Raw genomic sequence first — 24,626 nt, 5'->3', positions numbered from 1 at the left:
AAGATCGAGACGAACTAGTTGGCAGAAAGGATGCCTTGTCCTGCCCCTGCCTTTGCAGTGGTTGTTCTGTGGATGGGGAGTATTTCAGCAAGCCTGGCAGCTTTTATGAACACTAAAATGATCTTTAAAGGTGGACTTAAAACCCCTTTATTATTTGGTTGTTTTTCCAAAGTCTTACACAAACCCTCCAGGAAACTCTACTGTTTGCCCTCATAAAAGTAGCTCTGACATTAGTCTCAGCGTGTTTATTAACTAAAATCGAGCCTTCCAAAGAAATTCAGCTTTCATCTCCGTACCCTTTTAGTTAAATAAAGGACCGCTTCCCCTCTCCGGTGTGACTTTTGGTCTACCTCAGCAGCCAATGTGGTGCGTTTTTGGCATCCTCCCGAGATGTAGCCAGCGCTGCGGAGGGGACACCCGGCGTTCTCTCCCATAGCCGGGGGCTGCGCGGAGCCCGGGGGCCGCAGCTGGGGCGGGGGTTTCCCGGGAAGGAGGGCGGGGGGCGGCGCAGGAGGGCGCAGCTCCGGCACCAGTCGCCTCCCGCAGGTCCCCGCGGCAGCGTCGGACCCGCCGCGACACCCACGGGCAGCCGAGCCGGGGCCAGCGGCGGCCACTGCCCGCGGGCAGCTCTGCGGAGCGGGGCGGCCGCGGGGCTCCTTCCTCCTCCTCCTCCTCCTCGTTCTCCTCCTCCTCCTCCGCCCGCGGCCGCGCAGCCCCCCCAGCCCGAGCGGCTCTCGGCACCGGGGACGGCAGCGAGCGGCTGCTCCCTCCGCGGCGGGAGCGGGGCGCGGGATGTGAGGGGCGCGCCCGGCCCAGCAGGGGAGTCCCGTCGCCGGGAAGGGAGTCGGGAGCTCCTCCACACTGCAAGGTAACCCGACCTCTCCTTCGCGGACTTTTCTTCTGCTTTTTTCCTTTTCCCCCTCTTTCTCCCTCTCCTTTTCCTTTTCTCATTTTCTTTATTTTTGTTCCCTTTATTTCTTTCTTATTTTTCCCCTTTCCTTTTTTCTTTTTTTTTTTTTTTCCCTTTCTCGCTTCTCCTTTACTTTTTCTTTCTTTTCTCCTTAGGATTTTAGTGTTCTTTTCATCTTAGTTGTTCCTCCTGTTTTGTTTTTTTGTTTTTTTGGTTTTTTCTTCTTTCCCCGACCCCTTGGCTGTCCAGCCGCAGCCAGAGGGCGAGGAGGCGGCGGTGGGGAAGGGAGCGAGCCCAGCCCGGGTCGCTCTGGAGTTTGGCTGGGACAAGCTTGCCCCGCTCCGCAGGTGCCCTGGCGCGGCGGCGGGAGCGGGCAGAGCCGGGCAGCGCAGGGCGGAGCGGGGCTCGGAGCATCGGGAGCGGGGAGCAGCTCGGAGAGACGGACAGCGGGCAGAAAGAGCCGCCCGGGGCGTGGAGCGGCTCCCTCCAACTTTCCCGGGGCGGGGAGCCTCCTCCGAGATTTCGGCAGAGCGAGAAAAGACTGTGGGAGAAAGTGTGCGTGTGTGGATGCGTGTGGATGCCGTGCAGCCGGAGATGGGAATTATCCCCCCCCATCCCGCCTCCCGCCCCCTCTTCGGGGCTCCCGAGGAAGAGGCGCCCCCCTGTTCGGGGTGCCCGGCGGCTCCGGGGGTGTCCGGGGGCTCCGGGGCTCGGCGGGCGCCGCCGGAGGGGCTGCGGGGGGACACAAATGGCAAAAGATACGGAAGGAAGAGACCCAGTGGCTGGGACATAAATCAGGCAGAATATATGGGGAGTTGATGAGAATAGGTCTTTTCACCCTTAAAAAAAAAATAGCCACTTTGGAAGAGAAAAAGGAGGCTGATTATTGGCATCCAGCTCTGAAACCCAGGCAGCTGATGCTGAAGGGAGCCAAAGGGAGCAGTTCTTCTTGGTTTAAAAACAGCAAGACAGTCTCTGCCAAAGATTGCTGTAAACACTGAATAAAGATTTCATTGTGGCTTGGTGTGACTGGAATAATTAGGCAGTTAATTGTTCATTCTGATCTTAAAAGTGCAGTAATCAGTAGTGCACAGTAGGAAAAATACAGGGGAAAGGAAGGAAAAATAGCATTAGGAAAATGATAGGAAAACGCATCACTTTTTCCTCTTCCACAGTTGTTTTTTTTTTTCCTGTGGGATGCTTTTTTTCTGTGTGTGTGTGTGTGTGTGTGTGTGTGAGAGAGAGAGAGAGAGAGAGAGAGAGACTGGGAGCACGTGGGTCCCAGTCTATTTAGATAGAGAGCACCTTTATAAAGCTGGGGTGTAATTGTGCTTTTGCTGCCACTGTGTCAGTATCATTTTGGGCTGGACAAAATCAAATTATGAGACTTAAAGAAATCCTATTTTATGGAAATGAAATCTTCAGATGCCTGGAGAATGAACATTTTAACTAGATTGACTAATACCAATTAATGCATTTTACTTATGTGTGCACTTTATTGCCAACTCAGCAGGGATGAAAGCTAATGGTGCCAGCTTTTCTGCTGCTCTAAGACATTTCTCAAGCAGTCACACAAGGCTTTAATGGTAAACTGTTTCGAGGTTTTAACGCTGTGATTGTGTCCCTGTTCAGCTCAAGTTCCTTGCAGCAGTGATGCTTTCATGGTAATCTAATGAAATGATCTCTTGTTACACTGTGTTAGCTATTCCCTGTGACACAGCAGGAAGATACAACCTGTGAGTGTTTGTACTGGAGGTGGTGATAAGTTGTTGAGCAAGATTCACTTATAAGCAACAGAATATGACTTACTGATATTAACTGGAAGGTGGCACCCTAGACAAAAAGGTGTTTTGCTTTCCTATCTAGCATGTTTTTCCATATATATATATATACACATTTGTGCTAAAGAAGCATAATAGTGAATTAACCATCAGAAAGGATGGAAGGATGTTGTGTTTATAAAGGAAAGGAAAAACCAATTTTGAAAGCAGCCCATAGTCATTTAAGCAAGGTAGAAGGATTTCTAAAAGGAAACAGACTTATCATTCGTATAATTTCCTTGACCTTACAACATTTACATGAAAGACTTATTTGGCTTGGAGACATCTATATAGCCTGCACATCCATCATAAATAAATAAATAACCATGCTGTAATTGGGCAAGGTTTTAAAAGTAATTCAGTTAAGTCTCATTTCTGTCACTGCACATGCAAAAAAATTAAGAGCTACCCACAATGAGAAAAAACAGAAGGAGAGAGCTTTCTTTCAGCTCTGAAAAGTAAAGCAGTTGGTTATATTTTGTTGGAGCTGCGTTTGCTGAAGGTTTTGACCTGCACTTTCTGAGATTTTTGTGGAAAGACAAGAGGCAAAAACATGAGGCATATTGTCCATCTAAAAGTACGAAACTAATATAAAACACTGCAGTCTTCTCTCAGGTCATAGAGTTTAGAAGAGCAAGGACAGAATGATGGCTCCAGAATGGCAAAAACATCTCTTAACAACTGGGTATGTAAGGGCCAATGTTAAGATCCACTTCGCAAGCATTTTTATTAAGCTGTTGAATGTGCTCTCTCCTACTACAGTGATGCTCAATACTCAGTCTGTGAAGAGTATTCCTGATTTAACTGTGTTGAAAGAATGTCTTCAAGACATTTACCTATTGCTACTGTGTAGAGAGGGGTGCTGCCAACTTTTTTGCACCTATGTAGTCTGAGAAATCTAGGAATGTTCCACTTTCTTACAAAAATCCAAAAGGTATGGTGACATGTGATCATATAAGAGACTGCTCAAGTTTCTGATTACAATGTTTTGTCAAAGAGTGTTTCAAAAAATTTGCATGGTGCACCCCTTGCACAAATATCATATTAAAGTCTAGAATAATTTGAAGATTGCTAAAAAGATTTTGCAAAGAGCCTGAAGTGCAAGTGGCTCCTCATTTCTATAATAAAATGCATTGAAAACACACTTAGGTCATCACAGGGAGTTTGGTAAGGGGTCTTTCTTGCATTGTTACAATGTGTAGCAAAATACACAGAGGATTACACACTTTTATTCAAGGAAAATATTTTCCATCAAATTGTAGCTAGAATCCTGGATACTATCTTATACCTATCCTTAATACCAATTTGTACTGTTTGAAATGGATATTACGTCTTCATAATAAAATTGCATTGTCACAGACATAATTGTTATTCATAACAAGTAGTCTCACAAACAGATTCCATCCCTTTAAGTATTGAGTCTCAGTCAGGCCAATTATGACTAAATTACTGCGTGTTCTCTCCTGTATCAACTAATTAAAGGGTAATTAATAAAATGATAATTTCATTCCATGGCAATGTCTACATCTGGTTGTCATAGCAAAGAATGTTTGACATATGGTTAAATGGTCAGATACTACGTTGTATGAATGCAGCATTTGCACAGAACACCTGGCAAGCCAGAGGAATTTAACCCTTAAGACATCAATTTCAAGAATCTGTGTCAATGTGTTATAACAATGGTTTGCTTATTCTCTCCACCTAGTCTTCTTATGCCTTTAAGAAAATTTAGTGCTCCAAGTTAATTTAAGTAACTCTGTTGGGGCGGGGGAAGAGTGGGTAGACAACTTGGGATATTAGATTGGAAATGAGAGATAAAATAGTACTGACTTTTCTGTGGGAAATAAAATGGGTGGTTCTAAATTAACCTCTGAGAAGAGGCATTCCATTGGTTGTGATATTACTGGGAGCTTCCCCTTTTCAGAAAATCAGGCTGAAATTAGCATGGCGACAAAATTATCTTTTTTTTTTTTTTCCTTAGCTACAGTTGTATGCCAGGCTTAAGGCTGTGATTGTGGTCACAACAGCATGAAACAGTCTGCATTGCAGCCTTCCCTCACTGTACCTGTCATATATAGATAAAACAAAACTTACCTCCTCAAGTAGAGTAACCAGAAAATTCACACATGCTAAAGAAATGAAATAATATTTTATCAAGTCAACAGATTATATGAATAAGCATTTCTCCTGTAGGTAACTGTTGTACAAAATAACATATGCACATACTCTGAAGTATCAGTGGTTGAAATTGTCAGGGCAACCCATACATAGGATTTTATACATATCTTAATGGAATCAATATTAGCCCTCATCATTGCCTTGAAAAATTTCAACCACTGCTTTTTCAAAGTGTTCAACAGAACTGTCTGTCTGTCCTTTAAAACATAAACTCTAAGCAGTGATATTTTGACATGAACTAAATGACAATTTCTTATCTATACTGGGTCAAGCTGAATTCCTCATAAAACTAAAAACAAGAAGCAACAGGCATAATGTTTTCCTTCTTTTTAGGGAAAAAAAAAAGCTTAAAAGGGGGAAAATAGCTAGTGCTTTTTCCCAAATAGAGCAAAGTAAAAAGGATGTAGTAAACTGCAGGAAGACATGAAATTCTGTCTTTTCCCATGCAAAGGATCGTCAATGAACAGTTCCCCCAGTGAATAGTCGGGGTCGCTCATCACCTCGTATGGTCAGGTGCAGAGCGTGGCCAGTGGTGCTTATAAAGCGCTGTTTGTCCGTCTCTCTGAGAGCCTGAGTCCTGCTCCTTGAGAATTTCCAAGCACATGGATCCCCCTCATTTTCATTCTGCTCGTGCAACTCATTAACACCTGGAAAATCTTTTATAGCGTTTAACTGCATCAGATGCACGGTCCGGCACATGTTTTCTTAATAGGGCTTTCACTGTGGCATTGTCAAAGAGCCCTTATGTCACAGCTGGGAACATGAATCTGTCATGTCAGTGCTGTACCTTGGGCTAGACAGTAATCGTGTATGAGTGTGCTTTATGGAGGAGCCGAACATTTCCATATACTGTGTTAGCAGGGAAGAATGTGAAGCTTGTTCTCCTAAATAAAGATTCAGGCTGGTGCTAGTAGAGTACTTTGTACCATTTAAACACTGCTGCCTCTAAGGCATTGCACTTAAGGAGAGGGAAGTTTGAGGCAAGCAAGACACATCCTAGTATTTTAGTGGTATAATGCTGCTAGTTAACGATATGTCATCATTTACATTTCAGTAGGAAAAAAATTGCCAGAGGTTTCTAATTCAACAGAAACAACCAGAAGTTGATATGGAAGTCCTTACCCTGGGAATATTTGTTTTTAAAACAAGTTTGATTTAAACATATTTGGCAATATAAGAGGAAGGGGAAGAGACGTAAATGTTTTCTAATTCCGTATGGTTTTTGTGCCCATTAGATCACTGTAAAACCCAGCTTTAAATAGATTACTTTGTAGCTCTGTAATCAGAATGCCTTGGGTAATTAAAAAAAGGATAGAACTGTGAAAGCTGACAGCAACGCATGTATAAGACCTACTTTTTTCAGAGGAATTTTTAACATAGTTACATACATTTCATCTGAAAGCTAAACACTTAAAATTCACCAGCTACAACACTAGCAAGCATGTCTTGATGGCATTCCAAAAGATAAAGCCCACATTTGAAAAGTGTTTGCAGACTTGAGAAACTGCAACTGTTGTGAAGGAGTTGACTCGGGTCCTCGTTTACAGAATGAATGGATGAAAGGAGCATTTCATGCAGCCACATTCAGTTCCAATTTTTAAACTACTTGTTTTGTTTTGAAAAACACAAGTATAATTCATATGCTAAGAAATAAATTCGAGGTACACCACTAAATGCATTCTGTATGTTAAATATGTTTGTCTGTGACAATTTTTGTAATGGCACTTCAACAACCCCTGAGCATTCAGGGGTTGATACCCCAAACCACAACCAGTCCAAGCTTAAGCTGGAACCAGTGAAGCACAGAGGTAATTGGGTAATAGGGCTGCCTTCAGAATTTCCCTCTTGGTTTTCTTCTTTTCAACATCTTCTGTTTTTTCTGACAGTGAGAGCATTGGGATGTTTTTTTGCGCCCATGTCATTAATTCATGTCCTCACCAAAGAGGGAAGAAATAGTGCTGGCTAGGGCTGCCACGGAGCCCCTGGGGAAAACACGTGGATTTGTTTCTCAGTAAGGCCTTTTTGTAAATTATTTTACTTTTTCAGAAGATTTGATGCCCTTCCTGCTTCTGTGCAGATACCCGATGGAACAAGTACTCACTGAAAGGGGTAGGACTTGCCCTGTTGAGCTTTGCAGCAACCAACAGCATAGCCCAAGAGGGGCTAAGAGTTTTCAGAAAGAGAGCACACCAGGGCTGAGTTCTTCTACATGATTCCTTTCAGCAAATCAAAGGTAAAAAATGAGTCTGTGTAATTGGAGTGTGTTGACCCCAGTGCCCACCAAAGCCACTCTTTGCCTTCCCCCAGCTGAACAGGGTGAGACAAAATACAAGGAGAATACAGGTCAAGTTGAGGACAGGGGATATCCCTCAACAACTAGTTACCAGCAAAACTGACTCAACTTGGGGAAATCAATTTAATTTATTACTCAGCTCTTCTCCCCAGACTCTACTTCATTCCAAATTTCTCTGCCTCCCTGTGGAACAGGGGGACAGGGAATTGGGGCTGCAGTCAGTTTATCATTCATTGTCATTGCTTCTCCTCCCTCATGGGAAGGACTCCTAGCACTTTTCCCCTGCTCCAGCATGGAGTCCCTCCCACAGGACTCAGTTCTCCACAAACTCCTCCAATGTGGGGCCTTCCCATGGGCTGCAGTTCTTCATGAAGTGCTCCAGCATGGGTGCCCTGCAGGATCGATCACAAGTCCCAGCAGCGTAGGCTACCTTCACCATGGACTCTCCACACACATTCATGGTCTTGCCAGGAGCCTGCTACAGCGAGGGCTTCCCATGGGGGTCACAGCCACATTTGGGCATCCATTTGCCTTGATTTCAGGTCCTCCAGGGGCTGCAGGGTCACAGCTGCCTCACCGTGGTCTTCACCAGGGGCTGCAGAGGAATCTCTGTTCCAGTGCCTGGAGCATCTCCTTCTCTTCCTTCTTCACAGACCTTGGTGTCTGCAGAGCTATTTCTCTCACATGTTCTCACTCTCCTCTCTGGCTGCTCTTGCACAAGGGATTTTTCTCCCCTTCTTAAATAAGTTATCCCATGGGTGGTGCCACCGTTGCTGATGGGCTCAGCCTCGGCCAGCAGTGAGTCCATCCTGGAGCCAGTGGACATTGGCTGTAATGGACATGGGGGAAGCTTCTGGCAGCTCTCACATAAACACCCCTGTAGGCCCCCCCACTAGCAAAGCCTTGTCACTCAAATCCAATACAGTAATTAACCTTTGCACATGCCTAGGTATTGTGAGACACAGTCGAGAGCCCTGCAATATGTCACTTTGTTACTGTGAAGAAAGTTAAGGATTGACGGAAAGGCTTAACTATAAATTTTCTTGCCTGTATGAGTTTAATTTAGAATTGCAATCACGATGTAACATAAATTAAAATAGCAGTAGTAGATCACTAGCTGGCAAATCTCTTAAGAATAATGTAGGTACTTCACTAGATTATGGAGTACCTTCTATGTGCTTAGCCCATTGCTGAAATTAGTCCATTTTTTTAATTTTGAAATACTTTTGAAGAGGAGAGACAGGTTTTAAGAGGTGAAGTTATGATGGCTCTCTGTCTGATCTAAAAGACTGACTTCTGGAAAGGGGAGCTTCCTTAATGAAAAAAAGCATTTCCCTTGAAATAAAATTTGAAGTTTTGCCCCAAGCATTCTCCAATCCATGCATAATCTGGAGGACATTAACCATTAAAGTAAATATTATGTATTGCTTGACCTGCAGGTGTAATATATTAAGGCTTCAGAGCAAAAATGTGTTTTTAAGGAAGAGAGTGGAGAAATATAAAGGAAATCTGCAGGCCTTGTGAAGGACCTATGAAGGACAGAAAAATGCTTTCCCAGAAAGGGAAGTATGGGAACACTGTGTATCAGTGATTCCTGTGCGTTTTAATTGGACACTCAGTTTCTTTCAATGTCAAAGGAGGGCTGCATGCAGCAAACAGCTACCATACCTCCTGAGAGGAGCTGCTGCTCTGTCTCCATCAGGAAGGGGTATGGAAATGGACAGTCTCAATGCAAAGAATGCATGAGGAGTGAGCACAAGTTGGTGAATTTATTCTAATAGCAAGGTTAAACACCATCTTTTCTAGGCACCCATGAACAGCCAGAGGAGATCCTGTCAAATGACTAGTGCACATCCTTGACAATGACAAGGGGAAGGGCTGCCAGGCCTGTTGGAAAGGCAGCAGTCAGCTATTGACATTATCAGACCAGCTCTGTGGCCCACAGCCCTGCTCACCTTCTGTCTAGGAGACCCTCCTCAGGAGGAAGGGCCACGAGGAGCAGTTCTGGTAGAAGAAGCTCCACATTAAACACTTGTAGCGGAGGAGGCGCATAGGCACGGTGCTGCAAGGAAGAGCTGAAGTCAGCCTTCAAGCAGATGACAGGAGAGGATCTGTCAAACCAGCCTTCAAGAGGACAGAGAGCATGCTGAGACAAAATGATGATAATAGCAACAAAACCTTGAGGAGACTGAACAGAGAAAGAAGCTGCAGGAGGGCAAGAAAACAGGATTTGTATAGTGAGGCAGACAGAAAGAAATGACAAATGTCTTCATAGAATAACAGAGACAAAAAAGGACAGATCTGATCAGTTGCAAGTATAGAATTTGGCTCTGGCTTGGAAAGAGACTAATACAAAAAGAAGACAAATAACTATTCCACAGGGTTGTAAATGAGCATGGCAGAAAGCAGAAGAGTTTGTGGTAACAGATAAAGATTGGAATGACAGCATCTGGATCCCACAAGAAGTCTCCAGGGTGAGTAAAGAATATTGAGGGAGTTGTTAAAAAATCATATTCCTAGATTTGCATGTAGTTTCAGATTGCAGCTCAACAATACACCAAGAGAAAGGCATCAGTCAGCAATGTGTTGTAGATATTAGGGCTATATACAAAATGCCCAGGGTACATCTCAGCATGAAGTGGAGGACAAAGGAGCTGGCTGCTGGGTTCAAATGTGTAGAAGCAATAATGGAAGGAAAGGAGAGAAAGAAAAGAGAGCAGCTCTACACTGAGCTGTCAGTCTCTGCCTGTCTGTTTTCCTTCACTCTGCCTTGCCTGCTTGGCCTGTGTAGCTCCTCAAGTGCCCTCATTTGCTGTCCTGCTGCTCTGTGCAAGAGAAGGGGCTCCCATTAAAGACTCATTTGTATTGCAGCCTGCTAAATAGGCAACTGTTAGTGAGGCAATGAATCAGCCATGGCTAACAACAGTGACACCAAGTATAGCTAATAACTTTTCCCTACTACTGTTTGCTATCTCCACCTCATTTGTTTCTCACCCTTGGGAGAAAGAGCTCCACTGCATTACCTCTGTAATCCCCTACTGGGCTGTACAGGTGTTTATGCAGAACAAACATAAATGGCTCTGTGGCAGGTAGGTGTTAATTTTTTACTACAAGTTCCTAGCCTCAAAAAATCCATTCCCATTAAAATCTGTTGCCACTTTAATCCTGTTGCCAATGTACCCTTTGGCTGTGAAGTCCTTGTTTTGCTGAAACATCAAGAGTTACCATATCAAAAATAAATTATAAGGTGTTCCGGTTTCCTCTTCATTGTGCCAATTTAGTAAAAGATCAGTAAAATGCTGATAGCCATTTGACATTGGGGTTTTATGCAGTTTGTTCTCTTTCTTTCCTGAGTGTTTAAGTGTTAATACCTTAGCAGTGGGCAAAAAGTATTTGTCCCAGGAGAGCATGGCTAAGAGTTTTGAAACTGCTGTAGGATCTGGACACTTAAGTTCCCATTATTTTTAATGATCACTGAGCATCCAAATTCCCCAGGTAGTTACAGTTACCTATCAAAATGTCCTCATAGAGTTGGTGGACCAAAACTGTTTTTATTCTGAGATAAATTGCCTTCTTTTCTCTGGGAACTTTTCAAGTTATTTATTGAAGAGGTAATTACCAAATGTCATAACAGATTTGACTTAGCTAAGCTGTAAATAGCCAATCTATCAACAACTACATGCATTTAAAAGCATTTTTAAGTCAACTGGTCAGGGTTTTTTGCCTCTTTAGAAACTATCTAGAGGGGACTGAACCACTTAACTCCTGATTTACAATATCACCCTATGCAGGATGATTATTTTATTGGAAGACCACTTTGCTTTGCAGGGCTCCAGAAGAGTTAGAAGAATGTCTGGTTTCTGTATTAAAGGTTTGTGTCTTTGACTAAAGAGATCTCTCCTGTTCTGTATCCTCATGGGCTATTCAGACACTGAAATCACTGCCTTGATAAACTTCTTTTCATAATAATTTGCTCACCAGGGTCACATTTCACAGTGTTGACCTGTTACTGTGTCATTAACATGACACAAGGAAATAAAAATATAAATTAGAAACTTATTTTCTACAGAGATTTTTCTTTTTATTTGCTTTACTGTGTAGATTGAGATGACTCAAAAAGCATCAAGCCACCTACATAACCCTACCTCTGATAGTAACTTTAAAAATCATACAGTCCTTTAAAGCTCACCATGTCCTTAAGGATAAGAAACACAGGGTAATGTAACGCTGCATAATTGAATGTTCAGCATTAGAAAATTTCTCACCAATGAAAAAAGAGTAGAAAGTGGGAGTTTTTTGGAAGCTTAATACTAGATGAAAGTATTTAGAATGGAGACAATATCAGTGAACTGCAAAGGAGGATGCATTTGCAAATTCTGTCCATATTGACCAATAAACAATTTATGGAGAGAACACAAACAAACCCTTAGAATATTTTAAGATCATAGCTTCTGACAAGTATACTTTATTTATGACTTTGCAGTACATTCTTCTCCAGTAATGTTAAGAGGAAATAAAAAGGGAAAGGGGGAAGGCACACCATTCACAATGTTTACAGTGTTTTATCCTCTTGTCCTCTGCCATGTGTGGGGTATTGTCAACATAAGTTGATCAGATAACCTCAATGTTCCTGTCTTATATAAAACCCTGGAACCAGAAAAAGTCACAGATGTGACAATAAATGTTTAAGGATTAGGACTGCATAAAATGGTGCTCCTTTATCTGAAACTTGTGCAGTACTGGTGCCGGTAAATGAGTGCTGCCAGCACAGCCAAGTGAGTCTGGGTGAAAAAGGAGGGGTAGGGTAAGTGTCCAGCCTTAGCACAACTTCTGCCACCATTGGATGCTCTACTGCCATGGCCAATGGTTAATAATCTGATGGGATTATTTGCCTAGATAAGAGCAATATTTGAGTTTAGCTTTGTATCTGCTGATACAACAGCATTTTTTTAGCTTTTGTCCACAGAGTGATCTGAGTGCTTGAAGAAATACATCAGATTTAGGTTTCTGAGACTGAATCACCAGACAAAGGTAAAACTTGTATTATTACTTATAATTTGAGGTTTATAGGTGCCTGCAGGTGTTAGGTAATATGCAGATTCCCTACAGTACAAACACATAGGGCATAGTGCTTGCAGTCCAAATACCAGAGCTGGGAGATCACAGTTCTGTTTTGTCAAAGCTTAGATTTCAAAATCATCATGTTTTAGAGAGAAACCAAAGCCTTTAGGAAAAGCTCAGACAAATGACCTGTCAGAGCAATCACACTAAGTAATGAACAGGTCAAAATTGTGATTTGTGTCCCAAAGTGCCAAGAAGGAGCCCTGATCTGAGAAATCTTTTTCTGGAAAAGGTTGAAGTTCATATGTTTCTGGTGGGGGGAAAAAAAATGCTTTTTTTGCTTGAAGAGAATATATCTTAAAACCAAAATGCTGTTGAACACAAGGCAGAGTGAATGTAAAACAAGCCCGGAGAACAGTGTGGGCCATCAAGGGAAAATACAAGAGAAAAACCAAACATTGGAGTCAGCCCCTGGTTCCCAATCCAGTACCATGAATTTGCCATCCCATTTCGCCAGCCATTATCCTCTTTTCAACCTAGGCCAAAGTTTCTGGGAAATGGGCTGCAGTCCCTGGGATCAGGAGGGCAGCAGCCCTCTTTGCTTTGGACACTCACCATGTCCCACATGCCCACAGCACTGAGAGGTGCAGGTGTTGCCCCCACTGTACCAGAGTCCCTTTGGACATCACCACATCTTGGGACGAGGCCGCCAGACCACCCCATAGCCAAGGAGGGTCCCTTTCTGGGGGGACCCTCTGCTGTCTGAGGGGCAGCCTTGCTTCCAATGCTGGACAGACACTGTTGTGAGAAACGGGGAGTAGAAATAATAAGTAGGCCCTTAACAATATTGTCTGCTTTAAAAGATACCCTGACGGTGTTGGTTAACTAGACAAGTGTGCCTCTAACAAACCCATCAAACTTGATAAATGGTTCTCTATTAATATCCTAATTTTGCTGGATCTCATGAGCAGCTTTTGGAGTTCAGAGGCAGAAAAAGACTGCTTGAAAGATGGCTCTTACAAGAAGCTAATTGCATGCAGGGTTTTCAAAAATATTAGGTCAGTTTCTGTTCAAAAGTTGGGTGCCCGTTCTTCTTTAGTGGCAACAAAATTAATTCTTCTGGGCTTGGGGAGAAAAAGAAGTACTTTGATTTTTACCAGTCAATGTACTGCTGAGTCTTACTTCAAGTAAGTTCAGAATTTTTTAAGTTTTCAAACAGTCCACAAAGAAAGGGATATAATTTCAAGGATGAAGGATGGTGTAAAATAATTTCAACAAAATTGATTGTGTTGGAAGCACTGTGTTTATATGACTTTTGTAAAATACTGCTTTTTTAATGTTAATATGTCAGCAGCAGAGAAGAAATATTGCAATTGAGTTCTCTTCTGGACACATACATAAAAATACCATTTACACCAGTACAGCAATGAAAACAATGTGATTTAAGTGGGGAAAGATCTTTCCCCATAGGCTATGTTTTAGTTCTAATTACAACCCATCTATCTTAAAGACTCAGGAATTACTGTGTAAGGACAGACTGGTGTCTGGAACAATGACCCATGTCATTATTTCAAAGAAAGATGTAAAGAACTTTTACAGCATGGCATGTCTCTGTTACTCCGCTCTTTAATACCATAATGCAAGCTGACTGGTTTCAATGGGATTATGGTGGTGCAATGAGAATACATTTCACTCAAACAGGGTCTGAGTTCTCTTGTAGCAAGCAACTGATTTTAGATTATTTGATTGTCTCTGATTATTTTTTAATGAATTTATTGTTACTGTTCTGTTACAAAAATGACCCAATCAACCTCTGGCTTGTTAATTCTATACATCATGATAGACCTTGCACAGATTCCCAATGAGGTCTCTACCTTAATGAGAGTTTTATAGAAAAGTATTCCAGTGTGCTTCTTGATTTCTAGTTGTAAAATAATTTTTTAAATCAGTATTGCCATGAAAAGAATTATAAAAAGAGTTGCTTATAAAACTTTTATATATTTTTAAAACTTGAGGCTGCAAAGAAATATTCATCTCAAATCTTTTCAAAGTCTTTTCTTATTTGCAAATTACACTGAGATTCTAAGTTGAATACTAGTCTTCTTACCTGATATTCTGCCTTGATAGCCACATCCAAAGGATTCAAAAAAGCAAGTTGTAAAATAACAACTAGGATTGATCACTGAAGCATCCAATTAAGTATTGTATCTATTGTTCTGTTGTATCTGTTGTTCATTAAATTTAAAAATGTTCATAGTGAAAATAGACCCTTTAGTAAAATGCTCCCCAGGAAAATCTGTCTGACATTTACATTTTGTAATTGGGATGAGACGTTGCATTGGTGTGAAGTCTCTTGGGAACAGCCACACCATGAGATTCTCATGTCTGGTGGGGTTCTAATTCTGTCTGGGGAGAGGGGTCCATAGTCAGATAGAGATGAGTGGATCAAGGATATCAGCTCTCAGCTGTGGCCATCTGAAGTTGGAGTGAAGGAGCAACACCCTTCTTGCTCCTTAACACTAAACATTTTATTTCTAATACTTCGAGATGACCCATATCATACCATAGACGTTAAAGTTTTGCCTTTTAAAACTGATTTTTAAGAACTCCATGGAAAGATAAATTGCATTATTTGGGCTTTTTAGCCTGACATGGAAGAAATGCCAAGTGCTATAACTTCTTGCAAGATGGAAATGCTGTTTTTCAATCTGATATAAAAATTGTAGGATCATAGTAAATATTCTATCTTAAATCTCTTGTGAAAGGAAAAATAATAGGTACTGTTACATTTCTTTCAAACAGTCTTAGCTAATCTAGACTTCGTAGTTGCAGTGGGTTGCAGTTATCACTCTGTGTGTGTGTGTGTGTGTGTGTGTGTGTGTGTGAGCGCGCAAGACTGGAGAAATCCCAGTCATCTAACTTGAGTTCCAAAGTGTCCTTCGTGCAGAAGAATATCTTCATTATTAAATCCTTCCAATGCATTCTATAATACTGAACTCTAGGAAATGTGTCAATTAAAAACATGACGAAAGGCAGAATGAGTAACCCAAAAAAGAATCTCCTTCATGAATGCAAAAGGCTTTGAGTATTTGGGAATCAGCTTTCCCAGTGAGATGAGCCCTTCCAGTAGGATGAGGAGCAGGAAATTCCAAACATTCCGTGGTTAAGGAAAGTGAAAATGACAGTGTCCTAATGCAGGGTGAGAGGTCCTGCCCTCTCATTTTTATCCCCTGAAGACTCATCCAACTAATGTGTTAGTGCTATTTTTTTTTTTTTGCTGATGATTTCAATTAGATCCTTACACTGCAGCTCTGCCACATATCTGTCTTCTTTCATAGCCTTCTTTTTCCCTGTCTTACTTGATAATGGCCCTAAAGTGGGCTTGCATTTACATGTGCTTTTAGCCTGAGCTCATCCACAGAATTGAAATGTGGAAGTACTGTTTTGTGCAGCCTGTAGAAAGACAAAGACATGAGGCTAGAAAAGTGACATGTGCCTTTTGGTACTTCCTTCCTGATCTAACCTGAAGGTGTGCAATAGCCTTTCAATGTTTCCCGAGCATCCTTGCATCTCTAACGGCACATTTGCCCACTTACATGTTTCAAAACACATTGATAACCTCTCTTCTGTGCTTCCCTGTTTGGAGACAACCCTTAGGCTGTAGGATGTTAATCAGAAAAGAAAAGGGGAAAAAAAGAAACAAAACAATAATCAATGGAGTAGGTTTTGCTCTGTATTGTCCCAGCATGTAATATAACAAAGCAACAGGCTCCTTTGAAATGTTGTGATAGGTAGGCAAGTGCTCAAAGCTGGACTTGAACAGCTTTTACACATGGAACAGATGCAATTTTCCAGTGCATTATTATTTCCAGCTCCCTGTGACAGTCTGTGAAGTTTGCACCTTTCTATCAGCTCTAGCAGCCAGCAGGAAGCTGTGTCTTCTGGGAAACCAGGCTGAGACTTTGGCACTAACTTCCTCAGAAACTGATGACCTTTTAAAACCCCACCAAAAACCCACCACCTTCTCCTTCACAAGCAAGGTGCTGCCCTTGTTTTCCTTCCCAACATACCCAGCATGTAGATTTAAAACAACAAAAACAAAGTCATGCCAAAACAAAAAAATCAAACAAAACAAAACACTGCAATGCATACCCAGTTCTCCCTTGGGAGCAGGATGAGAGGGAGAAGCTTATATGGCAGATGTTGATTGTTTAATGCTCTACAGAAAGACAGTCAGATGCCACAGTGATGTTTGACCCCACGGGGAGCAGGGTAAAACAACTTTCATGCCCTCCTCCTCCGTAGCGTGAGAAACAGGGACAATGTGCAGGTGGAAGCAGTCAAGCTAAAAAAATGACCAGAATGAGTACCAGCACTAAGCAGCCTTAGTGCTTCCTCTAGGTAAAATCCTTGCTTTGGAGGATTTAAGTAGGACAGAGCCCCTTGCTGGGTTTCTTTCTGGCCATGGGTTCCACTCCTGTGTGCACATGCGTGTGTGCAAGCAACACCCAGTCTAGTCCAGGCAGTGAACACAGCAAAAGTTCAAAGCTTTTGGATTCCTCTTCATCATTTTTTTTAAGGGACTGTGTCTGATCTTTGCTTTTCATCCCTGGATTTATTTGGAAGCATTTCTCTTCCCATTTCTCCATGTGGCAGGTTGCATGCAGATTCGTTTTTCTGGTATTCAGTGACCGTCCGCATTGCTTTGTACTTAGTTTACATCTTCATGGCTGTAATGAAACCGAGACTTGAAGGAATAACTAGATAAGCAGGTCTCTCTCTCCAGCTGTCATGTCTAGTTGTGGCAGAAAACTGGTGTTTCATTGTAAAAGATGTTAATTTCAATCTGAGCTGTGGCTATGTTGAGAGGAGCATAAAAGGAATTCTTGATTATCTATATCAGTACCATTGTCCCCAGGGACAGGCTCTGAATCTTCAGATCACATATGGCAAGAGTGCTGTGATAAAATATGCATCAATAAAACTTTGCAATTTATGATAATAAAGGAGTGGAAAGTTTTATACACTGTGATAATTATTCCTGACTGGTACTTTTTCCTTCCTTTCGTTCTTCTGTATGCCTTTGTTTTTAAGCCTTTACTGTGTATTGTAGCAATGATTGCATCACTGAAACTGCAGGTTCACAAACTGGGGAACTCACCTTGTTTCTAGGTCCATTGACCTTCTGTAGCCATCAGTTCACTTCTACAGCAGCAGGAATTTGCCATCTCTGGGAAGGTTCTGCAGTGCTGTGACTCCTCACTCTTCTTTCTCTTCTGTGCATGCACACATGCTACATACAGCATGGATTTCAGAGCAGCTTCCAAAAAAGGATCAAATTATATTCCTCTGATCTTTCTTTGCATATTTTATTACTATAATCAATGAGAGAAGCGTACATTTACATGCAGGTAACATTTATTTCATACTGCGTGTCACCTGCACTGTTTTAAACTTATTTCATCAAAATAGAATTCTTATTCTTTTGAAGCAAGAGAAATAATGATATGTTTCCACTCACAGGAAGTAAACAGTGGACTATTAAATAAAACCAATATATTATCTGTGACCTTATTTTTTTTTTCTTCCTCAGCTCAATATATCTTTGGTGGCCATCCTATGAGAGAGCCTGTCTCCTTCTTTGGCACACTCCACCGCAATTAATCATACAGCTTGAAATGCATGGCCCAGCAGTACAAACCTCTTGCATGCTTGGGCTCTGCTGACTTCAAAGGGACTTCCCTTGCAATGTTTAGAGGCAGCTCCCCTTCACTGAACACCCTCCCTGACATGTTTGCACGGCGTCTCGCTGTGGGATCCCAGGCTTTACTGGGACATCTAAGCCCTGCTGCGACACAAATAGTCGTTAGTCCCATCTGTCTCCTGTTCCCCTTTTGTTGTTTTTTTCTTTTTTTTCTTTTCTCAGTCTTTTGCTCCAGCTGACCTGCAGGAAATAAATCAGCCACTCTTAACCATTTCCAGGCTCATTTCTTCACAATTATAGATGAGCTGTGAAACTAGTTAGGAGAAACAGCGTAGCCATCAAGCTATCTCAAGAATGTTTCCTTTACTCCTGCTCACTCCACTAAATTGTGAGCTCCTGTGCAGTGGTAGCAAAGTGCATATCTTGACACGTGTGCTTATTTCCTATCAGCTTCAATAGTACTTGGTCACCTGCCTGAGGTTCAGTATGTGCTCAGAGGTTTTGCATGTCTGGGTACCAAGGCCTTACCTCACAAAATCCGTAACTATTCAGTTTTGCAAGGTCAGCCTTTTTCCCAGATTTCTGCAGGTGCCTGAACATCATCAAAGGCAGTAAGATTTAGATCATTTGTGTAGGTGCTTAAGTGGACTTTGACATCTATAAAAGTTCTGCTGAATCTGGACCTGCCTGATTAAAAGAACCCAAACATTTAGCAAAAAGAATAGGAAGGCTATTGCAAGTACATTTCCTTTTTTGTACAGCAGCAGTTAAAAAGACGAAATGCAAAACTATTAGTTCCACATTAAAGAATGATGGGGGATTTAGGTTACAAAAATAATAATTTCTTGTTCTACAGATGTAAGGAGAACTGGATGATAAGACCAGCAGTGAAAACAAAAGGGATAATGTGAGGGGTTTTCTGCCTCTGCACTTGTGTGAATTAATAGGAAATTAAAGACTGTTAGAAAGTTGATTGAATTTTGTTTCTTAACTTCTTCATTTTTCATTAAGATGATCCTAAAAGCAGGTGGCTTTCAATTAGTTTTGTTCAATGCTTGCTAAAGTTGTAATGATCCTTGGGAGAGTGAAAGAAGAGAGATTTATTGCAGTAGGGATAAGCTAGGCCAGGCAAAGAGACAGAGTACATAACCACTAATTAACTCATGTAGTCATTAAAAAAAAAAAAAAGGAAGAAAAGGAGAAAGAAAAAACAATGTGCAACCTGAAAGAGGATTGTAAAGCATCTCTGCACTGCAGATCAGACCCTTGAGCTTTCATTACACTGTGCATATCATATTAGATGGTATATATGAGCCAATTGCATATAAATCACATTCTCCCAATGTTGCAAGTCCTTGTCACAGAGCATATTTAATTTAACATTGTAATATTTATTTTCTAAAGTTCTAAGTAGGCCAAAACATACCCAGTAAATTGAGTGCTCTGCCACAGCACAGAGCCTGACCTACACTCCAGTAGAAAATTAACCCTAATTCATCTTCATAGTGACCCTATGCCAAACAGCTATTCCAGATGCTCCATTCCTGCCCTTCACTGACTTAGTAAAGTGAAGCTGTAGCGGTTTTGACTAATTCAGTTTGGACTTTTAATTACATCTATTCCATTCATTTGTTTCCACTTAAAACCATCGTGTTGTGGTTGGGTGGCTTGTAAGCAAGCTTTGCTTGCTCTTAGTATCCTTTAGGGACAGGCTTAAGCCAGAAGGCGTGTATGTCTGTTGAAACCATGTCAAATGGGAGCTGCTATCTCAGATTTGAACTACAAGGCTTTGTTTTCTGACACAAAGGGTCAAAGTCTGCCTAGTTATTTCCATGTGTCCCCTCCCCCTCTCGCTCTCATCAGGATTATTTTAAATTCACATTATGGATGAGCGTTTGTGTGCATATGCACAATTCACTGGAAAACAGAGGCTCTTTATTGTTCAAAGCTTCTCTAGAAGTGACTTGTTTCAGGCATTCCTCTCACAACCATTCGCACATCTCTAAAACCAGAAAGATTTCAGTCAATCTGCTAACAAAGTCTATTTTCAGATGCCATGCGGAGACACCTGAAATGCTTCAAGCATTTTTATCATCTGTTTTTTTCCTTATTGTTGAAAAAAATTAGAAGAAATTGATTAAGAACATTTGTGCTGATTCTGCTATCATTTGAGGAATTAATACTATGTTTTGTAGTACATCACACATTAATACTGTATTTTGTAGTGCATTACAACCAAACTGTTTCTTCTGCTCCTCCCACAATTAACACAGATTGTATCTGATTTCTGTAATGTTTTCTACATGTGTAGAGCAGGGCATATTTGGACTGCAGCACGGGTGCAAAGTAAGAAGGCTGCAGAGAAGACACCAAGATAAGAAAATCTGAGTCTTCTCACTGACCTCTTGCCAGGCACATATGAAAATGTTTCACGACCAAATTTATCAAATTTTATGTATCTTGTGCACGTAAATTATTCCTAAGCTAGACTGTTGAAGGAAAAGATGGAATTTATTTAATTTTTTTTTTTCAAACCCTGGATTTATCAAAGTCAGGTGACTTCTGGTTTTGACATTACAGGTACACAAGTAAAGCTTTGCTGTCATTTCTTAGCTCTGGTACAACTCCACTTATGAAGAAAAATTGGACCATATGGGAGCATATGGAAAAAACAGAAGGTTCGTATTTGTGGGAAAGTACCTCCTACAGGTGGCATTGTAATTAACCTTGTGGGTCCAGACTACACACGTCACTCGAGTGCGCACAGGTGCCATGTCCCTGCATGGGACAGGAGCACATTTCCCATGCCAGCACCACCAGGAGCCACCTGGCCCTCAGGCCACCCTTCCCCACCATGGGTGTGCTGACAGCCCTGCTGCCCCACATCCCACAGGCACCCAGTGGCCAAGGGGGAGCGTGTCCCCTCAGAGCTGGGGCCATGCTGATGGGTAGCGCTGTGCTCTCCCACAGTCCCTGTGGAAGCAGTGGTTGGGAGGCTGCTTTCTCTCCACCTGTGATTTCCCACATCCCCCATCCTGGCACAATCCTGGTGCCCGGGGTCTTGCCAGCTGGGAAAGGAGAGGGAAGCTGTGTCACAGTCTGGTTGGCCTTGCCTCTCTTAGTTATCCTGGTAATTACCAAAGGGCTGGTAGGATGTGACATAGTAGACATTTGGCAGGCTCCTTCCCATATTTTGGGCAGAGCTGGGTGTGTCTCTGCGTAAGACACAAGTTTGTGGCCATGTCTCCTCCAGCCCTGTCAGCAGCTGAGACCAGGCTGACTGTGCCCTGGGCATCTTAGCATCGGGACAACAAATAAAAATGAGGAATAGCCGTGTACACAGCGGGTCATGTGCCTGGGACACTGGCCTGTATCTTAGGGGAATGGGGGGAGCAAATGTGTTTGGAACTGTGAGCTAAAGAGAGAAAATAGGAAAAGGTGGGATGGGATCAAGCTTGGGCAAAGGGTTGGATCCATGTTTTTCCTCCCAGCATGACTGCCAAATAAATTTCATCAAGAATTGCTGGAGAGGACGCAAATTGAAGTGGATTGAGACCTGCCTGAACAGCAGATCCCAGAGGGCTGTAATCACTGTCACAGGATCCAGTTAGAGGCCTGTCACTGGTAGTTTTCCCACCAAGGTTCAATGCTGGGCCCAGTATTGTTAAACATATTCATCAATGCCTTGGATGAAGGGGCAGCAAGTTCACTGATGGCACAAAGCTGGGAGGAGTGACCGATACCCCAGAGGGCTGTGCAGCCCCTCAGAGGGACCTCGACAAGTTGGAGAGATGTAAATGGGCAGAGTGCAACTCTCTGAAATGCAGCAAGGGCAAATGCAGCGTCCTGCACCTGGGGAGGAATAACCCCATGGACCAGCACAAGCTGGGATCTGAGCTGCTGGAAAGCAGAGAAGAACTTGGGGTTCCTGGTGGACAACGAGCTGTCCATGAGACAGCAGTGTTTCCTTGTGGCCTGGAAGGCCAAAGGTATCCTGGGGTACATTAGGAAGAGAGAGCATTGTTGCCAGTATGTTGAAGGAGGTGATCCAATCTGACCCCTCTGCTCAGCCCTGATGAGGCGCATCTGGAGTGCTGTGTCCAATTCTGGGCTCCTCAGTATATGAGAGACAGGGAGCTCGTGGAGCAGGTCCAGTGGAGGGTGACAAAGATGATTGAGAGATGGGAGCATCTTTCTCAAGAGGAAAGGCTGAGGAAATTGTGCTTCTTCAGTCTTGAGAAGAGAGGACTGAAAAGGGACCTCTTCAGTGTCTATAAGTATCTAAAGGGAGGGTGTCAAGAGGATGGAGACAGGCTCTTGGTTTTTCCAAGCAATAGGACAAGAGTAAATGGGCAGAAACTGGAGCACAGAAGTTCCACCTGAATAAGGGGGAAAGCTTCTTTACTGTACAGGTGACTGCACACTGAACAGATTGCCCAGGGAGGTTGTGGAGTCTCTCTCACTGGAGATTTTCCAGAGTCACTTGGATGCAATCCTGTGCCACATGCTCTGGGATGACCTTACTTAAGCAGGGAGGTTGGACCAGATGACCCATTGTGCATCCCTTCCAGCCTGACCCATTCTGTAATTCTGTAATTCTGTGAAGTACATCTTAAATAACAAGAACCAGCACAGTCAAAAAGTCCTCACCTTTGAAAGGATTTGAAGCCTTTGCATAGCTTTAATAAATGCAATTTGCAGAAACAGTGCAGTGTTTTAAAATAAATTATGCTCACAGAGTCACATGCTGTGATTTATCTTTAAGCATCCTCATGCAGTGTGTTTTATTAAATTTCAACCTGGGCTCTCAACTGTTCAGTTAATGTAGATAATTAATTTGATTATCATTCAATCAGGCTGTTTTGTGACTGAAACAGTCCCATATTGTTGCTACAAATATTTGAGTTAGCTTGTATGAAGAAATCCTAATTTCTTTTTTTTTGCTTCCTTGTTTATTTTATTCTAGTTTTGTTCTCACTATCTTTCTTCCTGGCAGTGAGTTGTTCTAAAGCACGTAGTGTTGGATTACTAATGCCTCCCCCTAATGCTTTAATAGGTTTCTTTGAACACACAGTTAGTATTCATTCTTAGCTATGCATGCATCTTCTAGTCACATTAGGTGACCCTTTTTTCTTTTCTTTTTCTTCATGCAGAATATAGAGGAGGAGAACTGTGGGTGCCCTGTGCATTACACTGCAGTTCTTAATGAATATATGTGCATTACTTACTAATTGTTAAAAGCTGTCTGGCTACAGTATACAGGATGAAAAGTGTTATGCATTAGTAGACTACATTCTACTACACTTCTTGGCTACAAAATTTTATACTAAGTACATTACTTTAAAATTAAAGCTGAACGTAAGTACCTAAATACAGTTGATGTGTTCACCCTGTTTACTTCTTGTGACAAAACAAGCGGAGTTTGTTTTTACTAGCATCCATTAGATGTACTCTGCTGTAAAAATTCCACAGAGTTCCAGAGATGGAGGTGGCTTTATGTGTCGTACCTCACCAGGCAGGGTGTGCAGCCTGCACCCCACACGTCTCAGAGGAGGCCCGGTCCAGCCTTGCCCAGGGAGGTGCTCACTGCACCTCCAGCCAGCAAAAGCAGCTGAGTGAGAAGAGGTAGGAACCCTTGTTGGTCCAGGTGGTGAAGATGGGCAAGATTTTGGACCCATAGCTTTGCTGCAGACATGTCAGCCTGTCCAATGAAGGGTATTGAGTCTGATCACAGGACTTGTTGTGTGACATCAGCCCTGCTCTCTGTTACCATGCACTGCACTCTTCTGACGAGTTCCTGCAATAACACTGAAATCCCTCTCTGGGGAGCTTGTTCACATATGTCATGGTGAGGAAGGCAGAACAGAAAAACTATAAAGAGATAAGGCTTTTTAAAGTGATAGGGTCCTTATTCCCTTTCAACAGCCACTGCAGACTTTGAACCAAGGGTGTTCAAATATTTTTTTTTTTTTTATCCAGGATAGAAATTCCACCTTGAACTTCTAATAATAGCTTAGCATGGATTGTTGATTTCACTTATGAAAAAGGCCTCTGAAATTGTGTTCAGTCTTGCCTCAAGCCTTCAGGAGTATTTCTTCCCAGTTTATGGAGTGCACTGCAGTGGATGCTAGTAAAACCAATTATTTCATGAAAGTGACTGGTAGACTGCAATGAAAAGAGAGCCTTTTCCCATCTGCCAAAATGAAATAATTTCATTCCCTGACTTGCCCAGTTCAGACCAGTGGGCAGTGTTTGCTGCAGAGGGGTATCAGTGAAAGCCTGTAGCAATGTGTTCCTTCTTTCTTCACCTTTCCCCTGCTCTAGGGGAAATGGCCATGTCTTAGAAAGGGTATGGGAAAAGGCTGTGATTGTGGAAGTGCAGAAATGTCCTGACAGCAGACCTCCGTCAGTATAATGCCAGGTTCAAGCATGAAATATTTGCTTATAAAGGTACAATTGAAAATAATCAAAGGTATCTTAAGCATCAGGACTGAATCCAGCTTCACTGAGATTAATGTGAGATTTGGCACTGAATTCCCTTGAAATATTAGGCTCACCAATGCACATAGCTAAGGATAGACAATATCAGTAGACCTTGGAGAAATAAGGAGCTTAGCTACATCTTACACTGCTATTATTTATTATTAAAAGGCATTTCTA

General features: G+C 42.3%; 1 protein-coding gene across 1 annotated transcript in view; it reads left to right on the top strand.

Moving 5' to 3' along the window:
* The first annotated feature begins 684 nt into the window (after nt 1–684).
* CDH20 (cadherin 20) overlaps nt 685–24,626 on the top strand; it is a 118,412-nt gene continuing 94,470 nt past the window's right edge. Inside the window, exon 1 of the mRNA XM_058031460.1 lies at nt 685–868. The gene's annotated coding sequence lies outside the window, so the exon portion shown is untranslated. The remainder of the gene's footprint in view (nt 869–24,626) is intronic.

This window comes from Melospiza georgiana, chromosome 1 (genome assembly GCF_028018845.1).
Source record: "Melospiza georgiana isolate bMelGeo1 chromosome 1, bMelGeo1.pri, whole genome shotgun sequence".
NCBI lineage: Eukaryota > Metazoa > Chordata > Aves > Passeriformes > Passerellidae > Melospiza > Melospiza georgiana.
Note: the sequence above shows the minus strand (reverse complement) of the source record. Positions and strands in the feature narration are given on the sequence as shown.